This window comes from Peromyscus eremicus, chromosome 1, assembly GCF_949786415.1.
Source record: "Peromyscus eremicus chromosome 1, PerEre_H2_v1, whole genome shotgun sequence".
Taxonomy (NCBI): domain Eukaryota; kingdom Metazoa; phylum Chordata; class Mammalia; order Rodentia; family Cricetidae; genus Peromyscus; species Peromyscus eremicus.
In genome coordinates, this window is record NC_081416.1 from 185,163,718 (window position 1) to 185,183,250 (window position 19,533).

The 19,533-nt window shown below is 38.0% G+C and overlaps 1 pseudogene; it reads right to left on the reverse strand.

Moving 5' to 3' along the window:
• The window catches only part of LOC131902649 (vomeronasal type-2 receptor 116-like), a 57,355-nt pseudogene that overhangs the window by 12,650 nt on the left and 25,172 nt on the right, over positions 1–19,533 (reverse strand).

A 19,533-nucleotide genomic window follows, 5' to 3' on the forward strand; every position in this document is an offset into this window, starting at 1 on the left:
TTATCCCTGAATCTTATTCATAAGAAGGAGTAACCCTATCTTGAAGGTAGAAACCTCTGTATATACTTATTTAAAAGCCTTACTTCTTGATTCCATCACCTTCAGGAATAGACAACCACTTTCATCCTTCACTAATTTCTGTCTGTATGAGACCCAGATTATGTGAGTGTACTCAAGTGTGAAGCAGATATTGATATAACACCATGATCATAATAAAAGAAGAACACTCAAGCAAGAGTGATAGCACAGAAGGTTTGTTTTGAGGAATAGTTCCCCATCCATAAGTTGTAATTTCTACCGTGGAAATTTTTTGAAATGAGACTATATTTGCTCTGAATCATCAAATAATTGAATAGATTGATGACAAGCTTCTAGGTTTTAAGTCTTTTTTTCTTGAACAATGCATTTATGGACTCATGTAATTGGTTAATTTGTTTAGTGTAATGGGAAGTTGTCTCAGTTGTGAGGAGAATGTACTGCTCTTGCAGGAGAACTGTATTCAGTTCCAAGAACATATCTTGGGTGTCTCACAACTGGCTGTAACTCTAACTAAGGGGCCCTTGGATGCCACTCACATGCACCTGCAATTGTGTACACATAACCACCCATCTCACATACATTTACATAATTAAAGAAATGATTAAATTTTTGGTTAATTGTTGTTGTATTTATTGTTGTAAATACCCTTTACTCTTATATGGTTTTATATTTGAAACAGTTTCATTATAGTGTGTAATTAAATTGGGGTATGTTGTATGTATGAGTCCATAAAGATCAGAACACAGCCTCTAGGGGTTGGAAACCTCTTCCTGCTACATGTGTCCTAGGAATGAACTCATTATCAGATTTAGGAGCAAGGGATATTATTTCTGAAGCACCTTAATGGCCATAAATGTCCTTTAAGGTCGTTCACTATATAGGATAACAGGCAAAATGAGAGAAAAATCTATGTATATGCCATTATTATGTAACCAACTCTAAACAAATAATCATTTGACAAGTATGGGCTGTGTTGGTGACAACACCATTTGACATAACTGTGGCTTGTTGCTTTCATACAAAACCATTTTAATCTTCTACTTTTTGGCATTATTAACTGTGTGCTGTATATAAACAAATTGACTATAGGACTCAATACTTCTACATTATGTGCCAATACTCATCCACAATTCCCTAGATTACAAATGACATTGAACCTTTGAAAAGGGGACTCTCTGGATATTGCTTGAAATCTTCTTTATCATACTGAATAGTTTCTTATAATATTACAAGTAATTATTTCCACTCTTCATTAATTTTACGGAGGACTTAGATTTTGTCTCTAGTACCCACATGAAAGAGCTCAATGTATCTGATACACTAGTCTGTTCTCCATTGAATTCCTGCATGTACATGGGACCTATAATCTTATGTAAGAACACATACAGACATAGAAATAGAAAAAGTATTATTGAAGATTTATGACTGGAAACTAATCTACATGTAGTTCCAGAAAAGATTAGTCACTAGTTAAGACATTGTGCAGAATTCCCTCACATTATAGTTTTATTATCAAAACTGTTTCTTTGAGAAAGATCATCTACAATGGATTTTCAATGAGTCAAAGATATATGTCATGGCATAACATGTTATTTAAAGTGACATTGTTAATGATCATAGTCCCATAAAAACTAACTTGAGAAAGTGATATGGTTTATTTTTACAGATGTCTTTTAGAACCTTTGATCATCCCAGTGTGTTTGGGAGAAGATGATCTATGTGAAGGATTTATCTTAGCAGCAAACACTCACTTGTCTCATTAGAAACTTCATTTTTTGGGCAGAGGATGCAATCAAAACAGCAGGCTGCATTTCCCTCCTGCAAGAATTTCCTCAGTCCAGGACCACAATCAGCACTGCACACAGAGGGTGGCATCTGAGGAAAATTAGACACATGGTGATATCAGGAGTTTTACCTACTCCTTCCGTAACTATATTATATTAGCATTTTTAAATATTGATAAGCTTATTTTACATACACCAAATGAGTGACCACATTAAACTTAGTATGTTTTATAATGCCCAACAAGTAAATGTATGAAAATAATCTGATGTGAAGTTGAGTAGCTTCTGAATCTTAGAAATTTAGGGAAAAAATGGGTTGTTGCTGTGAGCAAACATCATGGAGTGTAAACATATTTTTTTAGTTAATTTTCATCACCTTGACAGAACAACCATAGAAATGTTAGAGGGAAACCTAACTAAAATATTTCTCTCCAAGGAACTAGCTGCTGTCATATTATTTATGCGTTTTTACTAATGGGTAATTGATGTAGGAGTGCCCAGTCCACTGTGGGGAGTGCTGTCCCTAGGCAGGGCTGTAGGAGATATCTAGCAGAGCAAGCCAGTAAACAGTGTTCCTTCAGAGGTTAGTTGCAGTCTCCAGATTTCTACTTTGTCTTCCCTTTACTGTAACCCACGAGCCTAACTAATCCTTCCTCCTCAGTTTGCTTATGGTCAGTGAAGCAAGCTGGGATAAATGAAGATCTGCAACATGGGAAATATCTCTTCAAATCTCTGATAGGAAACATAAACTCCAGTAAATACCACTGCAAAGCATGACAAACAAAATATAAAAGAGAAAAACAGCTAAATAGGCAGAGCCTGGGGCATTTGGGGTGAGGAAGTGCTGGATTGATATGTATGGAGCTTTAGGTGGAATGTTTCCTGTGGGGCTTTTACCCACCACCCCCACAGTTCCCCAGAGTTTTCTTAAGTGCAAGCAGCAGGTAACATTAGATAGAAGGATTTATTGCAGAGAATCTTGTGGAGATAAACAGATAGAAAATAAAGAATAGCCTCGAGAGGGCCTGGAACCTATTCCAATGGGCCCTGACTGTCTCTGCCCTAGGGATTTTATAGAGGCGCCAAGGGGTGGAGCAAAAAACCTCCTCTCCCAGCACAGCCAAGTGCAGACCATCTCAGAGATCTGCACTCAGGCCCCTGGTCGTAATCATCCTCTATGCGGACCTGCTGGGTAAATCCAGGAGGAACCTGAGAACGGGCTCCCACAGGTCCCCCTTTCTTAATATATAAAAAATAACTATTAATGGCTTACAGCAATCTCCAAGCTGTTACACCTCCCAGTATGGGAGTAGAGGATGATAAAGATGGCATTTCTCTTTTGAATTAGGTCCAAGGTGACTACACCAGTCTTAGCTGCCTCAAGCTCTTTCTAAACCAAAAACTCTTAAGGTGACTACAAACTTAAAGAATCCCTTAGCTTCATCATTACCATTAACAGGTTAACATAAATATTGCTATACATAGTCACAATTCTCTCAGTCTTACAACTCAAAGCAAACTCAACAGAACTATTTGAATTAGCATATATGGTGCTATATATAGTTAACAATTTTCTCTGTCTTACAACTTTAACTCAATCATTTGAATTTTCTTGCTAACACAGGAAAAACTTCGATATATTCACATCAAGCTTAAATATTTCCTTAAATCCACAAAATCAGGGTGCATTAATATCAATAGGTTAAACATAATTTCTGCAAACATAATTCAACCTTAATTCCACTCATAACTACTCCTTTTCTTTATAATTTAAAACAAAATCTCAAACCTAGTTACAGGAACTCAAACTCATACAATTCCTACAGACCCATCTTGAAAAGCAATCTTCTCAATCTAACCATTAACACTTTGAAAACTTAGCAAAACATCCAAAGCAGTTTCTTAAGAAAACTCTTTACACTTTAAAAGTAGTCTCTTATTATACCCCATTTGCATTTCTTACTAACAAAACATGACATTAATCCACTCAATTTTTGAAATTAGACTAAGGAATATTAACTCTCCCCTTTATAATTTAAGCAAAATCTCAAGCCTACTTATAAAACACAAACTTTTATTTAAACACTTCCATTTGTAACACAAAACCAGTTCCATAAGTAATTCCATTTTTACATAAACAGTTCCACAAAACAATTCATGAATCACCAGTTAATAAAGCATATATGCATACACAAAACTGCATCTTGATTCTAGGTAGAAATAAATTTCTTCATTTAAACAGTTCCATTTTTAACCCAATTCCAGCAAACAGTTCCTAGGTCATTACTATGAATAAACTCAAAATTGTCCCATTGCAATGAAATCTCTATTTATTTCATTAGTCCCAAAATTCAAATGATAAATTCTGGTACTAGCCTTCCAAATATGAAGAAATCCATAACAAAAATCTTTTTGTAGTTTTATCTCATTATTTTAAGTTCAAAAAGTTCAAAAAAGTAAATTCTGGTATCAGGCTTTCACTTCCAAGTATGAAGAGATGTTTTACAACCAAAACTTTTTGCTGTTAACAATTTTAGTTCAAACAAGCATCTCTGCAACTTTTATCCTCACAGAGACCTTTTTAGGCACAGTAATATTCTAAACCGCACCGTTTTTTATGCTAGCTCAGGTTTTTCTGTTGTGTCAATTTTCCATGGATCTCAGCTGCGGATGGTTTGTGCTGGTTCTGGCGTCTGCCATTCTTTGCTTCTTAGCAGCTTCTGGGACGATTTTTTTTATTTTCTTTTTTTTTTTTTTTTTTTTGGTTTTTTGAGACAGAGTTTCTCTGTGTAGCTTTGCGCCTTTTCCTGGATCTCGCTCTGTAGACCAGGCTGGCTTCGAACTCACAAAGATCCACCTACCTCTGCCTCCTGAGTGCTGGTATTAAAGGCGTACGCCACCACCACCCGGTGGCTTCTGGAACTTTTTTAAAACCGCTCCGACTGCCTGCTTTGCAGTCTGCTAGGACACTACCTTCTGTGTCTCAGGTTCTTTCACCATATACATTAATAGACTCACACTTAACATTTACACTTTTTCACAAACTCACATATAACATTTTTTGCCTTCCAAAGCATTTAGACTCACATTCAACATTTACACTTTTTTACACACTCACATATAACGTATTAATATCTACTTATTTATACTCCTTAATGAAACTATAGAACTACTTTAGCAAATATATTTCTTATTACTTCTTATGTATTTCTTATGTTCATTCCATCTTATTTCTTATTTACAACTAGCATCTTTACTTCTTATAAGCTTATTACTACATTTCTTAGGACTACCTTAGATTCTTCTTGCAAGCTTATATTCTTTTTTTTTGTTTGTTTGTTTTTGTTTTTGTTTTTAGAGACAGGGTTTCTCTGTGTAGCTTTGTGCCTCTCACTTGGTAGCCCAGGCTGGCCTCGAACTCACAGAGATCCGCCTGGCTCTGCCTCCCGAGTGCTGGGATTAAAGGCATGCACCACCACCGCCCGGCTCGCAAGCTTATATTCTTAAAGGAACTCTATAGATCTATTTTACAACTTATATAGGGCTACCATTAGCACATATTTAACTTAGCAAACACCTAAAGATTTCTTAACAGAGATCTAACAAGAGAATTTTTACAAACTCACATATCTTATTTTCATCTTTTTCTACTTCTTACTCTTAATTACTCTTAATTATTATCACTATCTCTATTAGAAAGATTCTCTTAACTAGACAGGAAGTACATACATCATTTCTAAAGTTTAGAGTTTATAGTCAGCTTTGTTATAAAGCACTGGAATTTAGTGAGTGCTGTTGTTAGAATTGTGATAGTTGTTTCTAGGGGACTGTAACTTTCCCAGAATGAAGCCACACTCCAAAGTTGCCGAGTTCTCTCAGCCTTTCCGAACTGGCAGAGATGCACTGTCAGTGGTAAATGGTTTTTAACTAGAGGCTGTCCCTTCACCCAAATTCATAATAGCTCCCCTAAGTACTTCAATTCAGACAAACGTTTCTATTATAGCAATGCTTTTGGTTTGTTCTACAGAAAAACTTCACTTCACGCTGAGGGTGAACTTACCGTATTTAGCTGCTGGAAAGATCTTCACCAAATACTGCACAGCTATTAGGTGATATAAAGTATTTTTCTAAAGGAGCTAGTAAAGCCACAAGTGGCACAGCTCCAAACTGTATTTAGTATTTTCACTTCATTAGCTTTAACTCCTGATATTAGCAGCTGTGATATTTAACACTGATTTCTAATAAGGAACTTTCAGGTGAAGCAACTCTTTTTAAGACAGCTAGATTTTCTGAAGTTTGTTTCCCACCTATAAAGCAGTCATTTCTTTTTGAATGCTTGTGTCCTTGTCTCCTTATTAGATTTGCAAAGGAATTACTCATTTCAGGCTGTTTGTCCAAAAGGCAAAGAATGTTTTTTAATTTCAACATAAGTTTCTCCATATCTAAGACAACATTCAGTGTATAAACTGCTTTCTCAAGGATATTAAAGGGGCTTGTTTGCTCTTAAAGGTAGCTTTTTGTCTAATCTGAGTTCTCAAGAGATAAGATTAAGCTTTCTAGCATTGCTTTGAGAAGAAACTTCATTCTGAGATGAAAAGTTTTTGAACAGTATCACCATCTTTAGCTGAAATACTACATTTCCCAGAATGCATTTCCCTTATATCAGTCCCTTATTGCAAGCTAGCTTTTGGACTTCATTTCCCATAGTTCTTTTTGGGTCTGAGAGACAACTTCTAAGTTCTTTTTTACCAGACTTGCTTACAAATTCTTGCCCAGAAGGTTTGAACAAAGTTTTTTGCTTTTGCAACAGGAGATTTGAACAAGCATTTTACATTTTCAGCTATGGCACTTTGGGAGATTTCTAATCTCTCCTCACCTGGCTTCAACAGGTGTCTCTCCGTCATTTTGAAAGGACCAAGCAGATGCCATAACAGGCTGCTCAGTCTTCTCTCAGAGATCAGGCCTCAATTTCAGTTTCCTGAGACTTGAGCAAGCAGTTTCTGGGAGGGCCATGAACAGTGCAGTAGCTCCCTTTCTGCACATACTCTGACTGCTCAAAGTTCAGCCAGATGTTACCTCTCTGGGGCCCCTCACCAACTTTGAGTTATGTGCAGTATGTGCTTGGCCAGCCAGCCCCCATGGTGGCTCAAGGACAAAGCCTGGGACTTGTGCTGGACTGCCCCCAAAGTAATAAATTGTAACCACCAACCAGTAAATTCAAAGGTTACATACCCTCACCCAATTAAAAGTGAACAGAGATAAAAATAACCCAATCTGAGTTGTACCAGTGCAAAACTCCCCCAACTCCCCTGAAGGGCTTGTGGATTTTGCCTTTAAAAAGCTAGCCACACAAAGAAAAAGCAAGTTCCTCCTGGCCTCAGGGTTACTATGAGTGAGTGCTTTGAATCCAGCTTCCCTGCCTGTGGCTTGTAAACAGAAATAAACCATGCTATTGCATTCTGTACCTAAGGTCTGTGGTGGAATCTTTGGGGTCCCAATCTGGGCATAATATTGGATGCGTTGGCCGGGAACCCCAGAGACCCCACCAGGACCCTCAAGTGTCCAAAGGTTTATTGACATCTACCAGTAAGAGTGCTCTCTGTCTTGTCTGTGTCTGTTATGTTACTTTTTTTTGTACTGGACGATCGATTTGTACTTTGCAGGCTCGATTTGTACTTTGCAGGCTCTCACTGGGGCAGACGTGTCCGGACAGTGAACCTGGTGGTGAAGGGAGATGTCCCAGAGCCCTAAGGCCACCTCAGAGGTGACCATTTGGTTTAGGAGCATCTTTGGGTATCTTCCCCCACGGTGGGAGGAAGTGCCACTTTGTATTTTATCCTGGGAATTTGTCAGAGACATTTTGTGGGTTTTTTTTTTGTATGTTTTGTTGTGATCATTGTTACTTTACTCTCTCTTTCTCTTCCAAGAAAAAAAGGTGCATGTCTGACTGACAGGGATGTGGAAGCCCCTGATGTCTGTTTGATCAAGGACAGAGATCCTCAAGTCTGGATTGTTTTTGGTGTGATTGTGCCTGGAGGGTCACTTCCCCCAGATCACATCAGGCTGTCATTGTTCTTGGAGCTTTGTTGGTTGTCTTGTTGGGGCAAAGTTTTTTCGTGTGCCCTTGGTCTTGTGTGTAATGTGTTAATTGTTCTCATTGTTGACTTGACTGTGATGGACGCTATGGGACAGTTCCCTTCTTCTCCACTATACCTTTGCCTAGCCCACTGGAAGGATGTGCGAGCCACAATAGAGGGAAGTGGGTACCCCACCCCCACTCCCCGTAGTAATTGGATGAAGGTTCTATGAAAGAATTAGGGTAGTCACCAATCTGATTACAGGAGAAGGCTAGTTCAGGCACCCTCTCTAGGTGTCACAGCTGGGGTCATTCTTGGGAAATCATGGGAGTTTCTCTGGCAGCAGGTTTTTCCCTAACCATGTAATGCCATAATAACCCACTCTATCAAGATGTCTCTTTTATTGCTCTCTCTCTCCATCCCTCCCCAAACTGGACCATCTAAACCCCTCATGTTTCCATTCCCTGTTCCTTCTTTTCTACAACCTACCACTAGTTTACCCAGGAGATCTCATCAACTTCCACTTCCTAGGGTGATCCAAGTGTCCCTATTAAGGTCTTCCTTGTTACCTTGCTTCTCTGAGGCTGTGGAGTGTAGCCTGGTTATCATTTGCTTTTACTCTAATATCCACTAATGAATGAGGACATACCATGTTTAATATCAGCGTCTAAGTTACATTACTCAGGATAACACCCCTCATCCATAGAATAGATAAAGAAAATGTGGTACATTTACACAAATGAGTATTACTCATCAGCAGAAATTTAAAAAAAAATGACATCATGAAATTTGCAGGTAAGTGGATGGAAATAAAAAAAAATCATCCTTGTCCAATTTCTGCTCATTTCTTTAGAGGACCTGGAGATCTGTACAGACAGGCAGTGACGAAGCGGTCATGTGGTTGTGTTTACAACCAATGAGAAGGCAGACCAGAAAGTCTATATAAACACAAACACACAGGAAGTAGGTCTCTCTTGGCTGAAGAGGATCACTGAAGCAAAAAGTGTAAGGCTCTAGTTCTGATCTCTTGGGCTTTTATCTTTACATTGGCTCGGTGTTTCTTATTCAATAAGACGGTTGGTTACTTCTACATTTGGCACCCAACGTGACAAAAATCCATTAAAAAACCTCTTGGCTTGGCTTAGCAGCAGGTCCAGTTTCCCATCTGGGTGGCCCGGAACCCTAGCTTGGGCCCAGGTCGGCTTGGTTTCAGGCCGGATTGACCATAGCCTCAAGTGGTTACATGCAGCTGGAGCTACTTGCTCAAAGCCGATGCTACAAACAACTCAGGCCTGCCCTGCCAAACAGGGCCCCTGCCTGTAAAGCCAGCCACGTGGTTGGAGCTTAAGGAAACCAGAGCCCAGGCTTGACTCAGCTCAAGCGGGAACACGTGGCTGGATTTAAGATTTTAGCCAGAACTTTTGGCTACACTTTCTCTCTCTCTCTCTCTCTCTCTCTCTCTCTCTCTCTCTCTCTCTCTCTCTCTCTGGATTCACACCTCGGACACTAGGTGACTGTTTTGAAATTTCCTCAGATTTCTGCTCTTCTACGCAGACTTGGTAAGTAAATTAACATATCAGATATTTTAAAGGAAACTATTTAAAAGAGAAATTTTTTTCCACATTAAAAAAATGGATTTCATGTGTACATTGGAAGAAAATTGGGGTTTGTTTGAAATTTTAGACAGTCTGACAATGGAACAACTATATGAGAAGATTAATTTTGATTGAATTATGCAGTTTATTACTTTTCTTATCCTCATTTTACTATTTAAAAAGATAGTTAATTTAAGTGCCAGGATAAAAGTTTTAAAAAAACCTGTTAAACCTGTAAAATGAATCATAGAGAAATTCAAATTCAGACAGAAGAAATTAACAGTGAAGTTGTTTCAAAATTGGATCATAAGGTTACAGAAAGAAAGCCTGTTTTCACACAGTCACCTTTAATTTGTCCAGTAACCATACAGCAGTTGCCTAATCAAATGACTACACAAATTATTTGGGCTCCAATTGAAATGTTAGATTTACAAAGGTTTAAGGAGGCAATAGTATCTTATGGTATGCATTCCCCATATGTAATGCAAATGTTACACTCTTGGTCAACATATAATAGAATTAAGCCACAGGACTGGCGGGAGCTGGCACAGGCTGTTCTGGAACCCAGTCAAAGGCTCCAGTGACAAAAGTGGTTCAAGGATGAGGCTAGCAACATAGAAAAACAATGGAGAGATAGAGGAATACAAGTCTTCCAGGATCAACTTATTGGAGAAGGCCAATATGCTTCAGTACAAAGGCAATGTTTATATGATGTCCAAACCCTAATTCTATGTCGAACAGCAGCCTTGAATGCATGGGACAGAGTTGAGGAACCAGGAAAAAAAACTGAGTCATTTACAAAGGTTATTCAAGGCCCAAAAGAATCTTTCACAGATTTTTTTTTACAAAGACTGGCTTCAGCAGTAAAGAGAATGGTCCCGGATTCAGAAACTAGTCAGATAATAATTGAATCTTTGGCCTTTGAGAACACGAATGCAGCATGCAAAAGATTAATCAGGCCATTAAAGGCAACATCTGCACCTTTGGAAGATTGGATTAGAGATACAGTTAATGTTGAGGCTCATGATCATGATGCTATGTGGGTAGATAAGTAATTTCAAAAGGTTTGAGGAATGTTACATGTTTTGGATGTGGAAAGCAAGGCCATTTGAAAAGGGACTGTAAACAGGTCATTCCTAGAAACAATGTTTCTTCAAGGAACAATAGCAACAGAATGCCCCTTCCTTCTGGAGTATGCAGAAGGTGTGGTAAGGGAAAACACTGGACCAACGAAGGTAGATCAACAAGGGACAGACAAGGTAATCATTTGCCTCAGCTTCAGGAAACTCCCAGAGGGCCTCAGGCAGGCCCCCACGTTAAATCCAGTTCAAACCTTTCCTACAGTCGTAGAGGAAATCCCTACTCAGAGCAATTAAATAACCAAATGCCTATTGGAATAAATCATGCTGGTCACGATGATAAAACAGAGAGAACAGAAAATTCAGGAGAAAACATAAAGAATAATTTTGGGCAAACTTCTATAAATGAACAACGACCAAAATTAACAATAAAAATAAATGGTGTTTTGTTGTCTGGTCTGGTAGACACAGGTGCGGACATTATCATAATTGCACCAGAATTTTGGCATTCAACTTGGCCTCTTCAGGAGGTAAGCTTTCAACTGTTAGGAATTGGGACAGTATCTCAAGTGAAACAGAGTGCAAGATGCCTCGAATATATAGGTCCAGAAGGACAGAGAGGAAAATTAAAACCATATGTGGCTAACATAGCTGTGAACCTGTTGCAACAATGGAATACTCAGATTAACATCCCTCCAATCTCAGAAACAAATCATAAACTAGCACATGTTTCTGAGAGAAATATTAGAAGATATTATTCTAATGAGTGGTCACCAGCCAGAGAAATATTAGAAGATATTATTCTAATGAGTGGTCACCAGCCAACCATATTATACAAGAACAGGGCACAACAACTGATGAGCTTCCAAAGACACCAACAGCTCTACCTTTAAAATGGTTAACAGACAAGCCTGTATGGGTTCAGCAATGGCTTTTAACAACAGAGAAACTCCAGGCTTTAGAAGAGCTGGTAGAAGAACAGTTAAATGCTCAGCATATTGAAGAATCAACCAGCCCTTGGAATTCTCCTGTATTTGTTATTAAAAAGAAATCTGGTAAATGGAGAGTGGTAACAGACCTTAGAGCAATTAACAAAGTAATTCAGCCAATGGGCTCTCTATAATCTGGAATTCCTTTGCCTACTCTGTTACCAAAAGGATGGCCTCTCATAGTTACTGATTTAAAGACTGTTCCTTTTCAATACCCTTACAAGAAAAAGACAGAGAAAGGTTTGCTTTCACAGTGCCTACTTATAATAATTCTCAACCGGTTAAAAGATTTCAATGGAGGATTCTCCCACAGGGAATGCTGAATAGCCCAACTCTGTGCCAATATTTTGTACAACAGCCATTGGAAGTGATACGTAAAAAATTTCCTAAATCTATAATTTACCATTATATGGATGATATTTTACTAGCTGAGTCAAGTGCAGATACGTTAGAAAGAATGTTTGAAGAAGTAAAGAAAATTTTGCCTTGCTGGGGATTACAAATTGCTCCTGAAAAGATACAAAGAGGAGATTCTATTAATTATTTAGGATATAAAATAGAGCTACAAAAAATTAGACCCCAAAAGGTGCAAATTTGGAGAGATAGACTACAGAAACTTAATGACTTTCAAAGATTATTTGGAGATATTTCTCATCTACGAACTATTGTTGGGGTAAAAAATGAACTGCATAATTTGTTCAAAACCTTTGATGGTGACAAGGACTTAAATAGTCCAAGAGAATTATCACCTGAAGCTGAGAAAGAATTGGCCTTGGTAGAAAAGAAAGTACATGAAGGGCACGTGGATCATATTGATCCAAAGCTGGATTGCACTTTGGTTATTTTATACCATCTAGGCATTCTCCTACAGAATATTAATGCAGAGGGAAGATATCGAATAAACCAAATAAAAATTTAAAAACCTATGTGGAAAAAATCTCTGAATTGATTTGGAAAGGAAAATTGAGACTTTGACAATTAGCAGAAATAGACACAGCAGAAATTGTTGTACCTTTAACTAAGGAGGACATTGAAAAATTATGGACAGAAAGTGAACCTTGGCAAAGAGCTTGCAGTAACTATTTGGGAGAAATTAACAGCAAATATCCCAAAAGCGATAGAATTGATCTTATAAAGAGAGCTGATTGGATCTTGCCTCACTGTACGGGAAAAAAAACCATATCTGGAGTTTGCATATTTTATACAGATGCCAATAAACAAGGAAAGGCAGGTTGCATATCAGAAAATTTAAGTAAAGTGTGGTTCAAAGTCCTTATAATTCAGTTCAAAAATCAGAATTGTATGCTATTCTGTTGGTATTAATGGATTTTTCAGAACCTCTCAACATAGGAACTGACTCTCAGTATGCTGAAAGAGTAGTATTACATATTGAGACTGCAGAATTTATGCCCAATGCTTCAGAATTAACTTCACTATTTATTCAATTACAAGATACAATCAGGAAAAGGAATCATTCTTTATGTATAACTCACATTAGATTCCATGCTGGTCTGCCAGGCCCTCTAGCACAAGGCAATGATGAGATTGATAAATTATTGATAGGAAATTGCTGGAGGCCTCAGAATTTCATAAAAAAAACATCATGTCAATAGTAAAGGTTTAAAAAAGGATTTTTCCATAACCTTGGAACAAGCCAAAGAAATAGGAAAGAAATGTCCTACTTGTTCTTTCTACAATCAAACACCATTACCAGCAGGATGTAATCCAAAGGGTACTTAAAGGAATGAAATCTGGCAGATGGACGTGTTTCACTTTGCAGAATTTGGAAAATTGAAATATGTACACCATACCATTGATACTTATTCAGGATTTCAATGGGCAACTGCTTTGAGTTCTGAAAAAGCTGATTCTGTAATCATTTGTTTGCTAGAAGTTATGGCAATCATGGGTATGCCTGCACAAATCAAAACTGATAATGCTCCATCATATATCTCTGTTAAAATTAAACAGTTTTTTGCTTATTACAATATGAAGCATATTATAGGCATACCACATAATCCTACAGGTCAAGGAGTTATAGAAAGATCAAACAGAACTCTAAAGGATATGCTAAATAAACAGAAAGGGGTAAAAAAAAACCCAGAAATAGACTGCATAATGTTCTGTTAACTTTGAATTTTCTTAATGCCAATGAGAATGAAACAACAGCTGCAGAGAGACATTGGATAACAGAAAAAACTACAGAATTAAATCAGCCTATATACTTTAAGGATGTGTTGACCTCAGAATGGAAACCAGGGTATGTGTTACGTTGGGGACAAGGTTTTGCTTTTCTTTCTACAGGAGAAGATAAGCTGTGGGTACCATCAAAATTGATAAAGGTTCGATTTGAACAAGAGAGACCTCATAATTAGAGGAGGTGATAGTTCATCAACCAGCATGAACATCCAATTTGAACTTATACCAGTAACACATGCCTTTTCATTTAATCAGATAACAACTTGCCAAAAAGGAACATCCCCAAAATTAGTCTTGGGGAAAGATTCTTGTTTTTGTCTTTTAGGAGAATGAAGGTTGAGGAATATGAAGAACACTGGACAAATGAGACAAATGAAGAAAAGCTACATATCATCTATCCCAGGAAACAGAGTGAAATGGCGTATGGGTATATCATTTAAAAAAATTTATAAGTCTTCCTAAATGTTTGTTTCTGCTCTTCTCTAAAGAAATTTAACACTACTGGTCTTCCAATAGTCCCAATTCAATTAAAATTTAAAGCTGTCTTTGGAGTTGGGGAATGGCTCTCTCCTTCCTTAAAATCAAGCATGCTGTTAAAAGGAAAATGCAAACTCCCTGTATCATGCCAGAAGAAAAGAGCCATCTTCTGCTATGGGACAGAAAAAAAAATTAATTAAGGGACAATGCTATTACTAATCTCAACTCTTTGATTCCATTCTGATTCTGTAAACTTTTCTTAAAGTATGAATTTTATATCAAAATTTACAAGATATATATATATACAATATATATAAATATAAATATAAATATATATATATATATATATATATATATTTTAAACTTTGTTAAGATATGAGTGGTCATATAGAGTACTAATTAATTCTATAAAAAAGGTTTCAATTAGCTGCATATATATGTCATTGTGTTCGAGTCTCTTATCAGTTTTCTGCAGGAAATCACGGCCAGGCATAACATCAACTGAAGTCTCCAGGAAGAAGATGGGGCCCCACAACAACAACAATTCCACATGGACAATAATAATATCACTATGCTGACAAACATCATCTACAGATCAGCTTTGAACTACAAGGTACTCAGAGCAATTTTGAGATGACTAGCTGAGATGATCCAGTCTCAAAGACTACTTGAATAAGGACTTGAGATAAACCCTGAAATTTGGCATTATACACAGACTGGATAATGAAGGATATAGTTACCTTTCCTAGAATTTGACAATTAACCTAATTTTTTTTTCTTTTCAGGATAAAGATTCCTTCGCCCACATTCCCAAAGAGGTGGTGTGGGGCGGGTGGTTTTTTGGTCTTTTTAATGAGTTTTGGGTCGGGGATAATTTTCATTGTTTAGGGTGGTTGGTGACAAGTTGTTGTCAAGTGTTAGGAAAAAGGCTAAGCAAAGGTTCTTGTTTAAAAAAAAGAGAGAAAGAAAGAAAAGAAGAAAAAGACAATTACTAGTTTTAAATACTTTACAATGGATTGTATTGTTTTATATTGTATACAAATTATATATATTGAAATTGATATTGTTAGAAAATGCTATATGTATATTTCTAATTGTACTTATACTATTCATTTAACAATGCAATTTTCTGATCCTTGAATGTTATTATTACCAACTATTAGGATATAAAGAAATTAAAGTTAGTAGTTAGACATTATAATAGAACTTGTAGTTATATTAGATATGTTTTCAAAATTGAGCAGATATATTTTAGACAGGTCATCTTCAAACCCTTCAGAGATCTACAGAATATGGCATTTAAAATGTTTTAATAACTTAGAAAATTTTTCTTTTTTGAGACATGTCACCTCCTAGCAGTACCAATCTACTTCAGAGAAAATATGGGCATTGAAGAAACTGCATATGGAGTTAACTTTCGTTGTGGCAAAAGTTAGCCACTGGACAATAAAGTATCCTCAAATCAACAGGACCAAAGGACAGACAGGACATGAAACAAAGGACTACTGATTCTTGCCAAAACAAGTGTGGTTATGGCTTTATCAAAAGGCATCTTCTGAGGCCAAGACAATATGGCACCATCCCTGAAGTGGCCTTCACAATTCGGAAAAGGTACAGTGCCCTTTTCTTCAAAAGCAGCTGAACAGGCAGTGGGCCAATGACTTCTGATGTGCTATGGAACAGCAGCTGAAACAGTTATTCTTGAAGAGTAACTAAGCTCATGCCTCTCAACAGTAGACTGGCATTAGATAGAGGGATGTGGAGAAGAACGGGATGCTGAGATGAAGCCATATATACACAGCCAAGAAGAATGGACAGCTGAATTAAAAAACCATCAACAATTTCCAGAATTTAAAATCCTGTTTCATGACATGACACTAGTGGAATTCAGGTGTTTCTGGTACATGGACTGCTCTCACCCAATGTGAGGTTGAACTGTTGACCTTGTGTACATCCTACTTCACAAATGAGTCTGTCAGATATGCTAAGCCTGTAGGCTGAAGATGATGCCCCAGCACCGCGGAGAACCTGAGGTGACTGTCCAGGCAGCTGGCTGTTTCTGTCAACTCACAATTTTTTTGGAAGTTGCTTGCATGCACTTCCTGTTTTTATTTTTGTTAGCTAATATTATTTCCTTCTTGGGTCTCTGAGGAAGTTGAAGATTAGTTAGTTATAGTTGAAGGTTAGTTAGTTATAGTTGAAGATTAATTAGAATAGAAAGTGAATTAGATACATTTTGGACTTACCAAAATAGGATAGATAATGAAATTATTTTCTCTGAATTTGTCCAATACAAATGGACTAGACATTGTTTAGGTATTTATTACTTGTATATATTGTATATAGTTATTGTACTTTCTGTATATATATATATATATATATATATATATATATACAGAAAATGAATTAGGATGTCTTTTAGGAAGTGGTCTAGTTAATCTAACAATTGATGAGTATAAATAGCAAAAACAGGGAAGGAGAAACTTCTTATTCTTTGATACTGAAAGTCTCAGTTGATCTTTATTAAACACTTAAGTCCCATAGATTTAGCTTCTAATGCCAGTGAAGAAATGAACTCACTAGCAAGGTGAGAGCAAGCAGTCAAATAGCACATGTTTCCTTTTCAGTGTCCTTATATAGGCTTCCAGAAGAGGGTGTAGCCCAGACTAGAGGTGAATTTTCAAGATTAAATGATGTAATTTAAAGTTGTGTCTTCCCAACTTAAGATCCAGATAAAAATATGTCTTTCCTCACCTTAATAGATATCAATTATTTTTGGTTGTGAGCCTAGCCTTCAACAGCTGAGCCATCTCTCCAGCCCTGACATTAATCCGCTCACCTATGAACATATAATTTTTGACAAAGAAGCCAAAAAAGTACAATGGAAAACAGAAAGCATCTTCAACAAATGGTGCTGGCATAACTGGATATCAACATGTAGAAGACTGCAAATTGATCCATATCTATCACTGTGCACAAAACTTAAGTCCAAGTGGATTAAGGACCTCAACATAAACCCAGCTACTCTGAACCTGCTAGAAGAGAAAGTAGGAAGTAGTCTTGAATGCATTGGCATAGGAGATCACTTCCTAAATAGAACACCAGTAGCACAGACACTGAGAGGAACAATCAATCAATAGGGCCTCTTGAAACTGAGATGCTTTTGTAGAGCAAAGGATACGGTCAACAAGGCAAAGCAACAGCCTACAGAATGGGAAAAGGTCTTCACCAACCACACAACTGACAGAGGACTGATATTCAAAATATATAAGGAACTCAAGAAATTAGACATCAAAATGCCCAACAGTCCAATTAAGAAATGGGCTGTAGAAACAAACAGAGAATTCTCAACAGAGGAAACTCAAATGGCTGAAAGACATTTAAGGAATTGCTCAACATCCCTAATCATCAGGGAAATGCAAACTAAAATGACTCTGAGATACCACCTTATGCCTGTCAGAATGGCTAAGATCAAACACACTGAAGACACCTTATGCTGGATAGGATGTGGAGCTAGGGGAACTCTCCTCCACTGCTGGTGGGAATGCAAGCTTGTACAACCACTTTGGAAATCAATATGGTGCTTTCTTAGAAAATTGGGAATCAATCTCCCCCAAGATCCAGCTATACCACACTTGGGTATATACCCAAGGAATGCCCAATCATACCACAAGAGCACTTGTTCAGCTATGTTCATATCAGCATTGTTTTTAATAGCCAAAACCTGGAAACACCCTAGATGCCCTTCAGCTGAAGAATGGATAAATAAAATGTGGTACATATATACAATGGAATACTACTCAGCAGAGAAAAACAATGACATCATGAGGTTTGCACGCAAATGGATAGATCTAGAAAAAAATCATCCTGAGTGAGGTAACCCAGACTCAGAAAGATAAACATGGTATGTACTCACTCATAGGAGGATACTAGATGTGAAACAAGGATGACTGGACTGCTGCTCACATCACCAGGGAGGCTACCTGGAAAACAGGACCCCAAGAAAGACACAAGGATCACCCAATTATGTAGAAATGGATGAGATCTACATGAACAGCCTGGACATGAGTCGGTGTAATGAAGGGCGAGGGTGAGGAAAAGAGAGCTTGGGGTAGTGGGAGATCCCAGCTGGATCATCAACAGAGAGGGAGAACAGGAAATAGGAGACCATAGTAAACGAAGACCACATGAGAATAGGAAGAAGCAAAGTACTAGAGAGGCCCACAGAGATCCACAAAGATACCCCCACAATAGACTGCTGGCAATGGTCGAGAGACAGCCCGAACTGACCTACTCTGGTGATGGGATGGCCAAACGTCCTAATTGTCATGCTAGAAACCCCATCCAATGACTGAGGGAACTGGGTGCAGAGATCCACGGCTAGGCCCCAGGTGGAGCTCTGGGAGTCCAATTAACGAGAAAGAGGAGGGTTTAATGAGCAAGAATTGTTGAAATCAAGGTTGGATAAAGCACAGGGACAAATAGCCAAACAAATGGAAACACATGAACTATGAACCAATGGCTGAGGGGCCCCCAACTGCATCAGGCCCTCTGAATGGGTGAGACAGTTGATTGGCTTGATCTGTTTGGGAGGCATCCAGGCAGTGGGACCAGGTCCTGTGCTCATTGCATGAGTTGGCTTTCTGAAACCTGGGGCTTATACAGGGTCGCTTGGCTCGGCCTGGGAGGAGGGGACTGGACCTGCCTGGACTGAGTCTACAAGATTCATCTCAGTCCTGGGGGAGACTTTGCCCTGGAGGAGGTGGGTATGGGGGGTTGGCTGGGGAGGGAACTAGAGGGGGGCAGGAGGGGGAAGAACAAAGGAATCCGTGGCTGATATGTAGAACTGAATTGTATTGTAAAATAAAATTTAAAAAAATACATAAATTATAGGTATGACTTCCTTTTCTTTCTTTCCTTTTCTTTGGTTTTGTTTCACAGACATGACTACTCTTTGTAGCCTTGGCTGTCCTGGAACTCGATTTGTAGAAGGGGCTGGCCTGGAACTCAAAGATGCACCTTCCTCTGCCTTCTGAGCACTGAGATTAAAGGCATGTACCACCATCACTCGATATAAGGCATGTCTTCCTATCTTAAAGATCTGGATATTTTTCAAAACTGTATTTTCCTACATGAAATTAAGTAATAAAAAAAACCTCTCAAGTCTGCCTTCCATTTTTGAGGTTTAATAAATTCAAGATGAGCCGGTTGGCAGTGGCACACATCTTTCATGCCAGCACTAGGGAGGCAGAGCCAGGCAGAAATCTGTGAGTTAGAGGCTAGCCTGGACTACA